Genomic DNA, 14,568 nt, shown 5'->3' with positions numbered 1-14,568 from the left:
ACAGATTTGGTTCAAATGTGATATTCTCCATCTATATAGATCATGCTTCCCGACTTCTTCCAGGCTGCCTTGCTTGTATAAAGCTAGTTTCCTGCATACTCAATGTCTCTGTTAGGGACAGGACATCTATGAGACTCCTTCCTTCTGCAGAGCACAGTACTCACACATGTCTTTATTTTTTTTAATCCTGTGTATACAGTCTTGTTTCTCTTTCCTCCTACCATAGAAGAGTTACTCAGCATATCTTATGCTCTACTTTCCCTCAGTTGTAATTGTTTCATTTACTGTTTTCTTCATCATTTCAATGCATCTATGCCCTGTAACAGATTAGAAGGAGAGTGAGTGAGGAGTCTCAGATTTCAGATATAGATATCCATCTCATTGAGATTCTCTTGGATTTTAACTGCTATTCTATTGATATCCCTAAATGCAATTTTTAAAACATTTTTGTGATATTCTGTGAGGGCACAGAATAGTCCTGATGGTATGAGTTTCAGAATAATACAGATCTGGGTCCACATCCTGGCTCCCTGTTTACAGAAAAAGATACTGGACTAATTTGTTATTTTTCTATTCTGTAGACTCCCTCTCCAACTCACCTGTTAACAGAATAATAATAATCCTGGGATTTGAAATAGTTATGAGGAGTCAGTGTGATCAACCATGTGGAGTAGTTAATATAGTGTCAGTTTTCTTGAACAAGTTCATTAGTTTCTATTTCTTAAACTATTAAGTAAAGATAATACCACCTACTTCACTACAATAGCTAGTATTTTGGTTGCCTATTTACATTGTATCAGATAAGCAATTTGATATTTTTGACTAGTTCTTATAACAACTTCATAGGTAGCTGTCCTTATTAATATCCTTATTTTACAAACCAAGAAATGAAGAAATAGAGAAATTAAGATCACAGAACTTGTAATTAGCCAAGGCAGGATTTGAACTAGATAGCAGAGTTCTAGAACCTCTACTTTAATCAGTATGCTGAACTTCTTGGCTTAGCCTAACTGTTAAAAATATATGAAAATCCATTATTTGTTAGACACAAGATCATCCAGAAAGCTATTTCTGGCATATTGTCATTATAGATAATAGGAAAATTGTTCTTAGGTGCAGAAGTACTTTAACAGTCTTACTGGATTCTATTCTGTTGACATTTTCCAGCTTTATATTTAAAGATGCTTGAGTAATACAGAGCATAAGAACATTGCAAAAGTCACATAGCTGGTAGATGACTGAGTGGGAATGACCTAATTCTAAGTCCTTTTTCTTTAGAACCTGTTATGAAAGGAAGTATATGTGTGAGTGTGTGTGTATGTGTGTGCATATTAAGAATTTGTTTTGAGTCAATGGATAGGAGAGAGGTGAAAGACAAGCAAAAATTTAACCAAACTTCTCTATGTTAAGCCCTTTCCTAGGTGCCTTAATTATTACAACAATATTTAAGGGGCATTGGCATTGGGCTGCTAAGAAATCTATGAAGTTAAAAAACATGTCCAAAGTTACACAATTGGCACATGAAAGAGTCAGTATTTGAACCTTTATATATATATATGTATGTATGTATCTGTCTCTAAACCTATATATACAGGCTTCTTGGTGGTTTATGGTAAAGAATCCTCCTGCCAATATAGGAGATGCTAGTTCGATCTCTGGTCCTGGAAGATCCCCCGGTGAAGGAAATAGCAACCCACTACACTATTCTTGTGTATAGAACCCATGGACAGAGGAGCCTGGTGGGCTACAGGCCATGGGATTGCAGAGTTGGACACGACTTAGCATCTGAACAACAGCAAACAACAAACAATGAAACACATACACACACACACACATATCTGTCTCTAAACACATTCACAATACCAAAAAGTATTACTGTGTATTTTAGGAAATACATTTTAGAGTCATAGGCTTCTGGGTTTAGAAATGTCTTTCAGATTAGTCCAGAGGTAATATTTAAAATATAAATTGTCTAGTTAGAAAGACTATCAGCCTATATAGCGATGTCTTTTGGTGCTGGGAGCCCCCTGCTGTGCCAGGCATCAATCCTTTAGTTTCTTAAATCTGCTACATTGAGGACATCTGGGGAAGGGGCTAGAGCTAAAGCATCTGAGGTGCTAGAGTAGAGGTTTCTAGACAACAAGTAATTTGCTGACCTGTACAGAGCATTTTCTGGACTACAAAAAAGGCAGAACGCCCAAGAATTGATGTCTTCCAACTGTGGTGCTGGAGAACACTCCTGAAAGTTCCTTGGACAGCAAGGAGATCAAACCAGTTGATCTTAAGGGAGATCAACCCTGAATATTCACTGGAAGGACTGATGCTAAAAGTGAAGCACCAGTATTTTGGTCATCTAATCTGCAGGACGGCTCATTGCAAAAGTCCCTGATCCTGGGAAAGATCAACGGCAGAAGGAGAAGAGGGCTTCAGAAGATGAGATGGCTGGATGGCATCACCTATGCAATGAACATGAACTTGGGTAAACTCTGGGAGATGGTGAGGGACAGGGAGGCCTGGCATGCTGCAGTCCTTGGGATCACAAAGAGACACGACTGGGTGACTGAACAACAGAGCATTTCACTATTTCATTGGCCTATAAGGCTGTGCATTAGCCCTAGCTGCTCTTGCTCTTATTATTATTTTTTAATTGTTTAGTTTTTATTTCATAATCATAAATTTAACTTTGCAATCCATCTAAACTTGGAAGGGGATAAGGAAAATATGGAACCCAAAGAACTGTAGTGAGAGCACAAAGATTATAGGATATTTCAAGCAGATGGGGGTGAATGGGTACCCTCCTGGGCTACAGAAGGAGTGGTCTGGTGGTTAAGTAAACCACAATTCAAATTTATTAGATTTGTCCACAGTCAGCAATGGTGATCTTCTTGCTGGTCTTGCCATTCCTGGACCCAAAGAGCTCCATGGCTTCCACAATATTCATGCCTTCTTTCACCTTGCCAAAGACCACATGCTTGCCATCCAACCAGTCAGTCTTGGCAGTGCAGATGAAAAACTGGGAACCATTTGTGTTGGGGCCAGCATTTGCCATGGACAAGATTCCAGGACCTGTATGTGTCAGGATAAAATTCTCATCATCACATTTCTTGCCATAGCTAGACTTACCACCAGTACCATTATGGCGTGTGAAGTCACCACTGTGCTGTCTTTGGAACTTGGTCTGCAAACAGCTTGAAAGAGACATGGCCCAAGGGCTCGCTGTTGACAGCGATGTCGAAGAACATGGTGGGGTTGACCATGGCTAGACAGCACAGGAGGCTCTGGGGTGGCTGTGTCTACAAGGCCTCTTGCTCCTCTTTTAAGTCAGGTTGAATACTTCATTTGTCTGCACTTAAATTATTCCATAGCAATTTAGTTTACTAATAATATTCAATGTGAGGAAGTTGTCCCTCTTAAGTTACATTACTTATTTTGTTTAAATTCTGTGATCTTCGTCCTTCCTAGTCTATCGGCTTGTTTTTAATATTTTTTCTGGTTTTTCCATTTAAAGGTGTTTCTGTAAATATTTATTTTTATTTAAAGTTTAATTTCAATGACTTCTAAATAAAATACTGGTTAGGGAAGTCCTAAAGGCTTTTAGTTGTAATATAATTATGATAAGTCTATCAGTTTGTGGTTTATTTAAAAAATATCTATATTATATCTGATACTTCCACACTCAGTTTTTCCATTTTCCTGCTTGTCCTTTATTGCCATGTGGCTTATTTTAAAGGAGCTCGTTAGGTAAGAAACCTGAAATCTTGACCTAGCGCTGCTTTTGACCAGCTCTGGGGCCAGGTAAAGTCATTTCACGCTCTACTTTCGTTTTGTTGAGGACCTGTGAAGCGAGGATTTGATAGTCACTCAGTAGGGTCCCTTTCCAGCTCTAGTGTCTGCCCTATGAATCTGGCCATTTGATCACTGGATTCAGAAGTGTTTCTACAGTATCCAGTGTAAACTTGACATTTATTACATCAGGTGAGAAAGCACAGAACTGTGTCCCCAACAGATTCGAGATCACATGGTAAGAGAGAGTCAACCCCTGTGGGCTTGAGTACATGGAGTAGAAAGAGTAAAACTGCTTCATTGGGGATCACAGATGATTAACAAGGACAGGCATGCAGGAGACTGGAAACTCACGTAGTCATCTCAGGAACACACATTCAGCCACTAGGCTTACCTAGGACTTCAGCATTAGAGGACTTGCTTCACTGGTTTCTTTCCCAGTGAGACCCACTTGGATAATAGGATCTTAATAATTACTGCCTCAATTTATTTATCTAACTCATGGACCTAAAATAGAGTGATGTCCATGAATCAAGGTATTTTCACAATCAGGTCTTGCTGAGGCATATAGAACTACCTGTAGTTCATATCCCGAATACAGCAGTTGAGGCAGAAAAATACAGTAGTACTCCTTTTTTCAGGGTAAAAACTTTTTCCATATTATTGTTGAGGAGATGCCCTATGATATCCATCTCATTTTCTCCTCTCTGAGTTTATTATAAATAGAACTTTAAAGAATTAATGCTATGGGATAAAACACCCAAGATGTGAGTGCAAGAGTGCGCTTCTGTGAAATAGTGACGAGACTTACAGTGGGAAGAGAAGCATTCTATTTTTATTATTTGGTTTTTCCTCACATATGTTTGGTAAGAACATTTAACTTATGCTCTCTTAAAAATTTCAGTTATGCAGTACACTGTTATCACCTAAGGCTGTAGTTATCATGTTGTGCATTAGATCCTCAAACCATCTTCATCTTATAACTGAAAGTTTTTACCCTTCTCTATTTCTCCCACTCCCAGACCTTGCAAACCCTACCACTTATTTTTATATTTTTTCTATACATTTGACTTTTAAGCATTCCATGTGTTAATTGACACCATGTAATATTTGTCTCTCAAGAGTCTTCTCCAACACCACAGTTCAAAAGCATCAATTCTTCGGCGCTCAGCTTTCTTCACAGTCCAACTCTCACATCCATACATGACCACTGGAAAAACCATAGCCTTGATTAGATGGACCTTTGTTGGCAAAGTAATCCAGTACTTTGGCCACCTCATGCGAAAAGTTGACTCATTGGAAAAGACTCTGATGCTGGGAGGGATTGGGGGCAGGAGGAGAAGGGGACGACAGAGGATGAGATGGCTGGTTGGCATCACTGACTTGGTGGATGGGAATCTGAGTGAACTCTGGGAGTTGGTGATGGACAGGGAGGCCTGGCATGCCGCAATTCATGGGGTCGCAAAGAGTCGGACACGACTGATCGACTGAACTGAACTGAACTGAATATTTGTCTATTTGTCTTTCTGGTTTGTTAACTTAGCATAATGCCCCCCAGGTTCATCCATTTTACTACAAAGCAGACTCTTTCTTTCTTTTCTGAAGCTGAGTAATATTCTATTGTGTGTATATATGGGCTTCCCTGGCGGCTCAGATGGTAAAGAATCTGCCTGCAGTGCAGGAGATCTGGGTTCCATCCTTGGGTCGGGAAGATCCCTTGGAGAAGGAAATGGCAACTCACTCCAGTATTTTTGCCTGGATAACTCCATGGACGGAGGAGCCTGGCGAGCTACAGTCCATGGGATCGCAAAGAGTCAGGCATGACTGAATGACTAACACACTAACTAAAGGGTGGGGTGGTAAATATATACACTCCATTTTCTTTGTCCATTCATGTGCCAATGGGCACTTAGCTTGTTTCCATACCTTGTTATTTGTGGATAATGCTGCTATGAACATGGAAGTACAGACATCTCTTTGAGATAATGATTTCATTTCCTTTGGATGTATACTTAGAAGAGGGATTGCTAAATCATATGGTACTTCAACTTCTAACTTCTTCAGAAACCTCCATACTCTTTCCATAATGGCTGTCCCTATTTACATTCCTGCTGACAGTGTATAGGGGTTCATTGTTCTCTACATTCTCTCCAGCATTTGTTATCTCTTGTCTTTTTGATAAGAGACATCCTAAGAGATGGTGAGGTGATATCTAATTGTGGTTTTGATTTACATTAACCTGATGATTATTGATGCTGAGAACTTTCTCATGTACCTGTTTATAATTTGTAGGTCTTCTTTGGAAAAATGTCTATTCACGTTCTGAATATTTTTATTGTTGTATGCTACAGAGTTGAATGAGTTCCTTATACATTTTAAGACATTGACTTCTTATTGGATATGGGGTTTACAATTGTTTTTTCCCATTCCATAGGTTGTCTTTGGTTTTATTGATCGTTTCCTTTCCGTGCAGAGTTTTTCAGTTTAATGTAGTCCCACTTGTTTATTTTTGCTTTAGTTGTCTTCTGGTATCAGATTAAAAAAAAATCATTGTTAAGATCAATGACAAAGATGTTTTCTTCTAGGAGTTTAATGTTTCATATTTTTTTTCAAGTCACAATGCATTGTGAGTTTTTATTAATGTATTATTAATTTTTATAATAAATGTATTATTAATATATTTTTAATAATGTATTATTATGTTTTTGTGTATGATGTAAGATGGGGGTTTATTTCATTCTTTTGCATGTAGTTGTCCAGTTTCCCCAAAATTGTTTATTGAAGAAACTCTCCTTTCTCTATAGTATATTCTAGGCTCCACTGTTGAAAATTAATTGACCATTTATGCATGTTTTTATTTCTGGAGTCTTTATTCTGTTCAACTGATCTGTGTATCTATTTTTTATATGAGTGCATACTGTTTGATTACTGTAGCTTTGTAATACAATTTGAAGTCAGTAAGTGTGACACCTCCAGCTTTGTTATTCTTTCTCAAAAGTGTTTGAGTTATTTGGAATCTTGGAGGTTTCATACAAATTTTAGAATTTTTTTGTTCTATTTCTGTGAAAAATGTCACTAGAATTTTGATAGGTATTGCACTGAATCTGTAGATCCCTTCAATTAGTATGGGCTTTTTAAAAATATTAATTCTTTCAGTTTATGAACATGGAATATCTTTCCATTTATTTGAGTCCTCTTCAATTTCTTCCATCAATGTCTTATAATTTTTACTGTATAAATATTTTGCTTGGTTAAATGTATTACTAAGAATTTTAATTTTTTGATGGTGTTATATATCAGATTGTTTTCATAAATTCTCTTATATTTCATTGCTATAGAAGCACAACTGATTTTTATATATTGATTTTATATTCTGAAACTTTACTGAAATAGTTTATTAATGTTAACAATTTTTTGGCTGGTAACTTTAAAGGTTTATATATATGATATCAGGTCATTTGCAAGTAGATAGTTTTTGCTTACTCTTATATGATGGATATATTTTATTTCTTTTTCTTGGCTAATTATTTTGGATAGAACTTCAAATACTATGTTGAAAAAAGTGGTGAAAATAAGCATCCTTTTCTGGTTTCTGATCTTAGAGGAAAGCTTTCAGTAATTCACTACTGAATATGATTTTACCTATACACTTGTCTGTTATACAGAACGCTTGTTAGGCTGAGATACCTACCCATTTACAATTTGACAAAAGTTTTTTTTTTTGGTTTCTTTTTTTTTTTTATCATGAAAAGATACTTAATATCTTTCCAAGTACTTTTTCTGTATCTATTTAGATGATCTTTAACTTATATCTTTTACTTTATTAATGTGATATCATCACATTAATTTGTGAATATTGAATCATCCTTGAATGGTTCAATAAATCCTTGAATAAATCCCATTCAATCATGGTACGTGATTCCCTTTAATATATTGTTGAATTTGGTTTGCTAAAATTTTGTTGAGGAGTTTTGCATCCACATCTATCAGGGATATTCCTATACTTTTCTTTTTCTGATACTTTTTCTGATATTCCTGTACTGTTCTTTTCTGTAGTCTGTTTGTTTGATCTTGATATCAGAGTAATGCTGGCTTGGCATAATGAATCTTGAAGCATTCTCTTCTCTTATCTTTTTTGGGAGAGTTTATAAAGAATTGGTGTTAGCTCCTCTTTAAATATTTATTAGAATTCAGATGTGATTTATTTTGGAAAGCAGTAGAATGAAAAGATGAAATCTAGAAAGAATAGGAGTGTCTTATGGTTCACTCTTGGGCATTTAGTCTAAGATAATACAGAATAAGGAGATAGTAAATGTTTTTAAACAGAGTAGTGAAACAACGAAAATAGTGTTTAATAAACACTAATCTGAACTGTATTTAAAAAACATATTTTACATGATTTGTTTCCATTTTGAATTTTAAAAAATCGTATTTTTCCTCATGAATTTCTAAAACATCAAAATGAGTGTTAAACTATGTTTAGTTTTCATCTGTCTTTAAAACTATTTTAAAACTCACAGTACAAAATTGCTGTACATGCTTTCACATTCCCATTCCCTTGGAGTGCTTGCAATTTTAGTCTTAGAAAGAGTTGAATGTGTGTACATTTTAGTTGACGATAATTATTAAATCTTCTTTTTTGGTTCACAACTATTGTAATCTACTACTTTGAAGATTTATGGACTACAGGATGACTTGGGAGACAGTCTAGAGTCTGGACAACAGTGGGAGCAACTATAAGACTACTAGAATAATTCAAGCATGTGGCAACGGTGGCCACAGACCAGGCTAGTAATAGTTTGGGGGAAAGGTGACAGGAACAAAATTTCTCTTGAAAAATTAATGAAGTCTGGTTAAGGCAAAAGGGAGGAAGAAGGAATGGTTCAAGACTATTTCTAGATTTATAGTTTAGAAACAAAAAAAAAGCAAAACCTATGATAGGAGTTAAAACTGACTTTGAGGTAGACATGCTGGCCATCCTGATATACTGAGATGGGAATGAAATCTCCAAAAAGGAATAAGCTTGTGGGCTATATTTTTCTATGAATATAAGAATAATTAGGATATATTAATTTTCTGTGTGTTGATTTTCAGGCAAAATAAATCCATGTATGGATTTAATAGAAAGCTTTAAAATATTTATAAAATCTCAGATATGCTAGTATCTTAGATTTCATTTTTTGGTGACATATAGCTACTTTTGTCTGATAAAAAATATAATCCAAAACCTATATAAAGTTTCCTCTGTCATATTTATTAGAATGACTTTGCCTCTTTCTGATTTTCTGTTTAAGATTCAAATAGAGCAGAGTTTATCAGTTTGTGCTTAAATCTTTTAAATGGCTTCATGTTGCTTTTAGGATTAAGAAAAAAATTCCCCAGGCTGAAAGAGCTGCATGCTCGGAATGATGCCTGTCTGTCTCTTCATTGTCATCACTCACTACTCTGTTCTACACCATAGTTGGCAGCCACACTGACCTTTAGTTTCCTTCTCATTTTAAGACTTTGCATGTACTATATTTTTCTGTCGAACATCTTCCCACACTACTTACCCATTTGCAGCTTTTTCTCCTGCTTAGTACTCACTTATCCTTCAGTAATCAGGCTACACTGCACTTATTCAGTGAAAACTGCCTGGGCTCAACCAGATCCCTTTGTATAACATCTGGTAACATCAAGACTTAATATCCTTAACACAGTTTTTGAATATGCACTTATGTGTGTGATTATTTGTTCAGTGTTTCTTTCTCCACAAAAGGAATTTTCATAAGGGCAAATGTCTTGCTTTTTTGCCCACCGTATATCTAGAGGACGGAACATAATATATTAAACATTTGTTCAATGACTGAATATTGGCAGCCATGAGAGGGAAGTTGGACTATTGATGCCATCCCAATCATCTAGCCAAGTTGAGATATCTCTGAGCATCTGATGGCACTTGTATCCTCATCATACTCCAAGTACATCTCTGGATAATATGTGGAAAGCTAGGGCAGTACAGAATGTATCCTCACAAAGTACTGAAGGGTTTATATAGCAGACAGCCACATTGTCCCAGATGGGAAAGGAACATTATTCTGACATTCTTCAAGCTATGCAATATTGCATGTGCATTTTTTTTTAAATCAAACAAATATGGTGTTAAAAAATAAAATGAGCATGTATAAATTTGGTGATGCTCAGATTAGGGGTTAACCTAGTTTACTTTTTATCTAGTTAAAAATTTTCTCCCAGATCTTATCATTTTTATTTTAGACAGGATTGCTTTTGACTTTAAAGTGTTACAGTCAAAGTAATTTTATGAAGAAAAAACTCACTTTTCATATAAATATAAATAAGTACTTCTTCAGTTCAGTGTTATTTAAAACACTAAGAACACTATTTAGAACACTCTGGGACCAAAATTGTTCTTCCTCTGTTTCTGGATTCTAACAACAGTGTCTCTTTTTTTCCCAAACATCATGTTTTCATCTGTATTCTTCCCTAAAGAACTGTCTGAGGGAATATGTTTTGTGTTCATATTGGCAATTTCTTCAAACACAAGGGTAAATATAGAGAATGCTACTGCTTTCATAACCTTGGAAATCAATTTCCATAGCATGTGTACATATGAACCACTACCATAAACAGTCAGCTTACCTAAAGGATACTGAAACGTCATGAATGGCATATTAGTGCTATCAAAATTTGCACAATAGATGGATTCTTTGAAAACTATCAGTTGTTCCAAAGTTTGCTTCTAGTATCTCATTACAGCTGTTTGCATTACATTTTAATTTTATCATAATGTGGATTTATGGCATTATTCAAAAATATTTTTAATTGAAAATTTTTCAGGAAAATATTTTTGGTATAATATTTTGATACATGTTCATATAATCAATTGTTTAAGAAGAGTGATAACTTTAAGTAGTATAGTGTTAGTAAATTAATGAGTATTATTCCAAGTCAATTACTTTCCCGCATTTCTACATTCTTAAGAGATATATATTGCAGTTATATTAAATAGAATAAATTTCAGTGGGTAAAATTTAATACCTTTTCAATGACACCAATTGTTGTGATATTTGATTTTTAAAGTCATTGTATTTAAATGTTTATCAATTTGGAAAAAATCAGATATAATAATATACTTGTTTTTATTTAAAATGTATTGAAGTCTAGTGTTGTCCTCCATATATTCTTCAGACATAGTTAGATTTTTACATCCTTGATCTTAGTTTTGTAAATAAATTTGTCCTAACAACATCCCTGAAAAGATTTAGCCAGCTTCCAGTGGCTCCAAAACAACAATGACTACGTTCTTAGATTTTCCCATTCTGTGGAAACTGCCTTAGGAATCTTTTACAGTCAGTGTACCTCAAAGGCTGTTGGGTAAAGAGGGTGGGGAAAGAGTACAGCAGTGTCTTTAGCGAGGGTTCTCCATCTCCATGATGATGGGACTCACTGGAGCCGGGAGCTCTCAATAATTCTAAAATTTCCACACGTATTCTCTTAAGAAGGACACATTTCTCATGGACAGCTTTCTGAATCAGAAGCTAGTGATACCCTCAACCTGCTTGCCTTTTTTTGCAGATATGTGTGACACAAAGTATGAATAACTTCTGCTGAATTGAACCTGTAATGAAGGAATTTATAATCAGTTCTAATGTATTTGAGACTTAAAGTATATTAGACCTTCATCAAAGGGAATGATAAAAAGCAGCCTTAATGTGGGTGGATAATAATTATTTCGGTGCTCATAATTATTCTACAGTTAACTACAGAGAAATGCTGATATTTTTATTCCTTTTTCAAAATATAAAAGGCACTGTGGTCAGATTCTGAAATGTAAGAATGCATCATGCATCTTTTGTAAAGGATGATGCTTTGAATTATACTTACGTTAATGGAAAAGGAACTATTTTGGATTTAAATGAGTTCAAAGTTCATGGTTAGACGTTCCTGTACCTTTCTTAGTCCTATTGTTTCATCGCTGAATCTATTTATTGGCTGTGGGAGATATAAAATATAGTAATTACTCTCACTTCATTTCTAAAAGACATGCGATCTGCTTTCCTATTAACTCTCATAAGAGTTATGAGTGAGTTCCTCAAGGAGGACAGACCCTATGGAGTTTCAATATAGAATAAATCACTTCCACACTCAGGTTTTAGAGGACTCATTTCCTTTATACTTTGGTGATTTAAGATGCCCATTTAAACTGCTGGTTTTGAAGATGCACTATTTGTAGTTTAAAAGAAGCATAAGCTGTGGTTGGAATGTTGATAACGATTGTTATTTATGATGAACAGTAAATGTTTTGCCCTTTGAGGAAATCATGGTGATCAACTTGCTGGAATGCATGGTGTCTAAATAGTGGTTGCCTGTTTTTGTTAGAAAATGAATGACAATTACCCCTTAAAATATTTCTACTTAAAATTTTTAAGCATCAGTAATTACATCAACAGTAACAGATTGAAATAAAGGAAAAGTGAGACAGAGTTGCTAATATTCTAGAAAGAAGAGAGATCAAGGAAATGGTTTTCTTTCCAGCTTGGGAATGATGAATCTTGAGATCATGTAGAGATATTTCTATAATCCATAAACATATTTACTCTAGTTTCTCAGTTTGCAACCCAAAACCTCTCAGATATTTGTTCTCAGTGCCTTTAGGCACATAAGATAAAGGAAATCTGTTTTCTTTCTTTTTATAATCCTTTTTTTTTTCTTGCTGGAAAATTATCAGCCCTTCTTCCCAGGTACCCTTCAAAAAATCAGATGTGTAAAAAATTCTTGATGTTAAGAAAACCCAACTGTACTTGACCCACTAAAATCTAAAATGCTACTGAAATCCGCAATGTGGAAACAATTTAATATCCAACAAGAAAATTTTAAATAAAACCTACTAAATAGTATTCACCAGGGTTTCCCTGGTGGCTCTGATGGCAAAGCATCTGCTTGCAATGCGGGAGACCCGGCTTTGATCCCTGGGTCAGGCAGATACCCTGGAGAAGGAAATGGCAACCCACTCCAGTACTCTCACCTGGGAAATTCCATGGACAGAGGAGCATGGTAGGCTACAGTCCACGGGGTCTCAAAGAGTTGGACACGACTGAGTGAGTTCACTTTCTTTTTTCTCAAATAGTATTCAGTAAATGGAATTCTTTAGTTGAGAAAGTGGCTTAACACTTCCTTTGAATAATGATGCCCTCATCTGTTCATGATGCTGAAGCAGTATCTGTATGTTTCTAACCCTTCAGATTTGCCACAGTAAAAGATGTTCCATGTATGTTTGTAATCATTATCTCACATCAGTTAAGATCATTGCAACTTTCTGAATATGAAAAGTGATTATAAATAATGTAGCACAAAGCTGGTTCAGCCATGCCCTGTGTGGAAAAGTTCTCCCACAGACATAGTATCATTTCCCTGGTATATCTACTAATATAGACCCAGAGGCAGATAGCAACTGAGAACTATGTTCGCCATGCAGACAACTGGGAGATATTGTGTTAATAAAATTTTTTTGCTATCTTATTTCATTTAGACCAAGAGCTAACAATTTTGTGTGTGTGTAAAGTATTAAAACTACTGACTCTTGGCTGTAGAACCTGAATGATTTCCCAAATCATGTAAATTGCCTTGGGCACCCTAAGAAGAGAAAGAAAGATATCTTCCAAGAGAGATATAGAGCCACACACTTAATGTAATTGTGATAGGGTTTACGTTTGTCTCCAAAAATTATTGAAATAACAATTTAGCAAAGAAAAATTTGAGCTCACATTGCTGCTACTGCTAAGTCGCTTCAGTCGTGTCCAACTCTGTGCGACCCCATAGATGGCAGCCCACTAGGCTCCTCTGTCCCTGGGATTCTCCAGGCAAGAATACTGGAGTGGGTTGCCGTTTCCTTCTCCAATGCATGAAAGTGAAGTAAGCCAGAAAGAAAAACACCAATACAGTATACTAACGCATATATATGGAATTTAGAAAGATGGTAACAATAACCCTGTATACGAGACAGCAAAAGAGACACTGATGTATAAAACAGTCTTATGGACTCTGTGGGAGAGGGAGAGGGTGGGAAGATTTGGGAGAATGGCACTGAAACATGTAAAATATCATGTATGAAACGAGTTGCCAGTCCAGGTTCGATGCACGATACTGGATGCTTGGGGCTAGTGCACTGGGACAACCCAGAGGGATGGTATAGGGAGGGAGGAGGGAGGAGGGAGGAGGGTTCAGGATGGGGAACACATGTATACCTGTGGCAGATTCATTTTGATATTTGGCAAAACTAATACAATTATGTAAAGTTTAAAAATAAAATAAAATTTAAAAAAAAAGAAGGGAAAAAAAAAAAAAGAAAAGTGAAAGTGAAGTCGCTCAGTCATTTCCAACTCTTAGCGACCCCATGGACTGCAGCCTACCAGGCTCCTCCGTCCATGGAATTTTTCAGGCAAGAGTACTGGAGTGGGGTGCCATTGCCTTCTCAGTTACACTTGACTAGCTGGATTCAAAGGCTGCTTATGAAACCTGTCTTCCATGTAACAAAGTGCTGCTCTAGCACAACCTGAGAACTACCCTGGCCACATTCCACCTCAAAACAAACGTACACTAAAGGTTTCCTAATATAGCCAAGAGTTAAGCAAATTAAGTAATTTAGCTAAAATTGGAAAACAGATGTATTTTGGCATCAATAAGAAACTATCCTGTACTTTAATCTGTGTTGTTAACTGGTAAATAAAACCATAATTTTTATATGGTGTCCTTGAAAATAGAAATGCAAGAAAATATATTTGTTGA

General features: G+C 35.9%; 1 protein-coding gene and 1 pseudogene across 2 annotated transcripts in view; one reads left to right on the top strand and one right to left on the bottom strand.

Moving 5' to 3' along the window:
- NLGN1 (neuroligin 1) overlaps positions 1–14,568 on the top strand; it is a 779,124-nt gene that overhangs the window by 232,364 nt on the left and 532,192 nt on the right. The window lies entirely within an intron of this gene.
- On the bottom strand, positions 2,802–3,257 carry LOC106700578 (peptidyl-prolyl cis-trans isomerase A pseudogene; annotated as a pseudogene).

Source organism: Bos mutus, chromosome 1 (genome assembly GCF_027580195.1).
Source record: "Bos mutus isolate GX-2022 chromosome 1, NWIPB_WYAK_1.1, whole genome shotgun sequence".
NCBI lineage: Eukaryota > Metazoa > Chordata > Mammalia > Artiodactyla > Bovidae > Bos > Bos mutus.
This window is presented reverse-complemented; position numbering and strand designations above follow the sequence as displayed.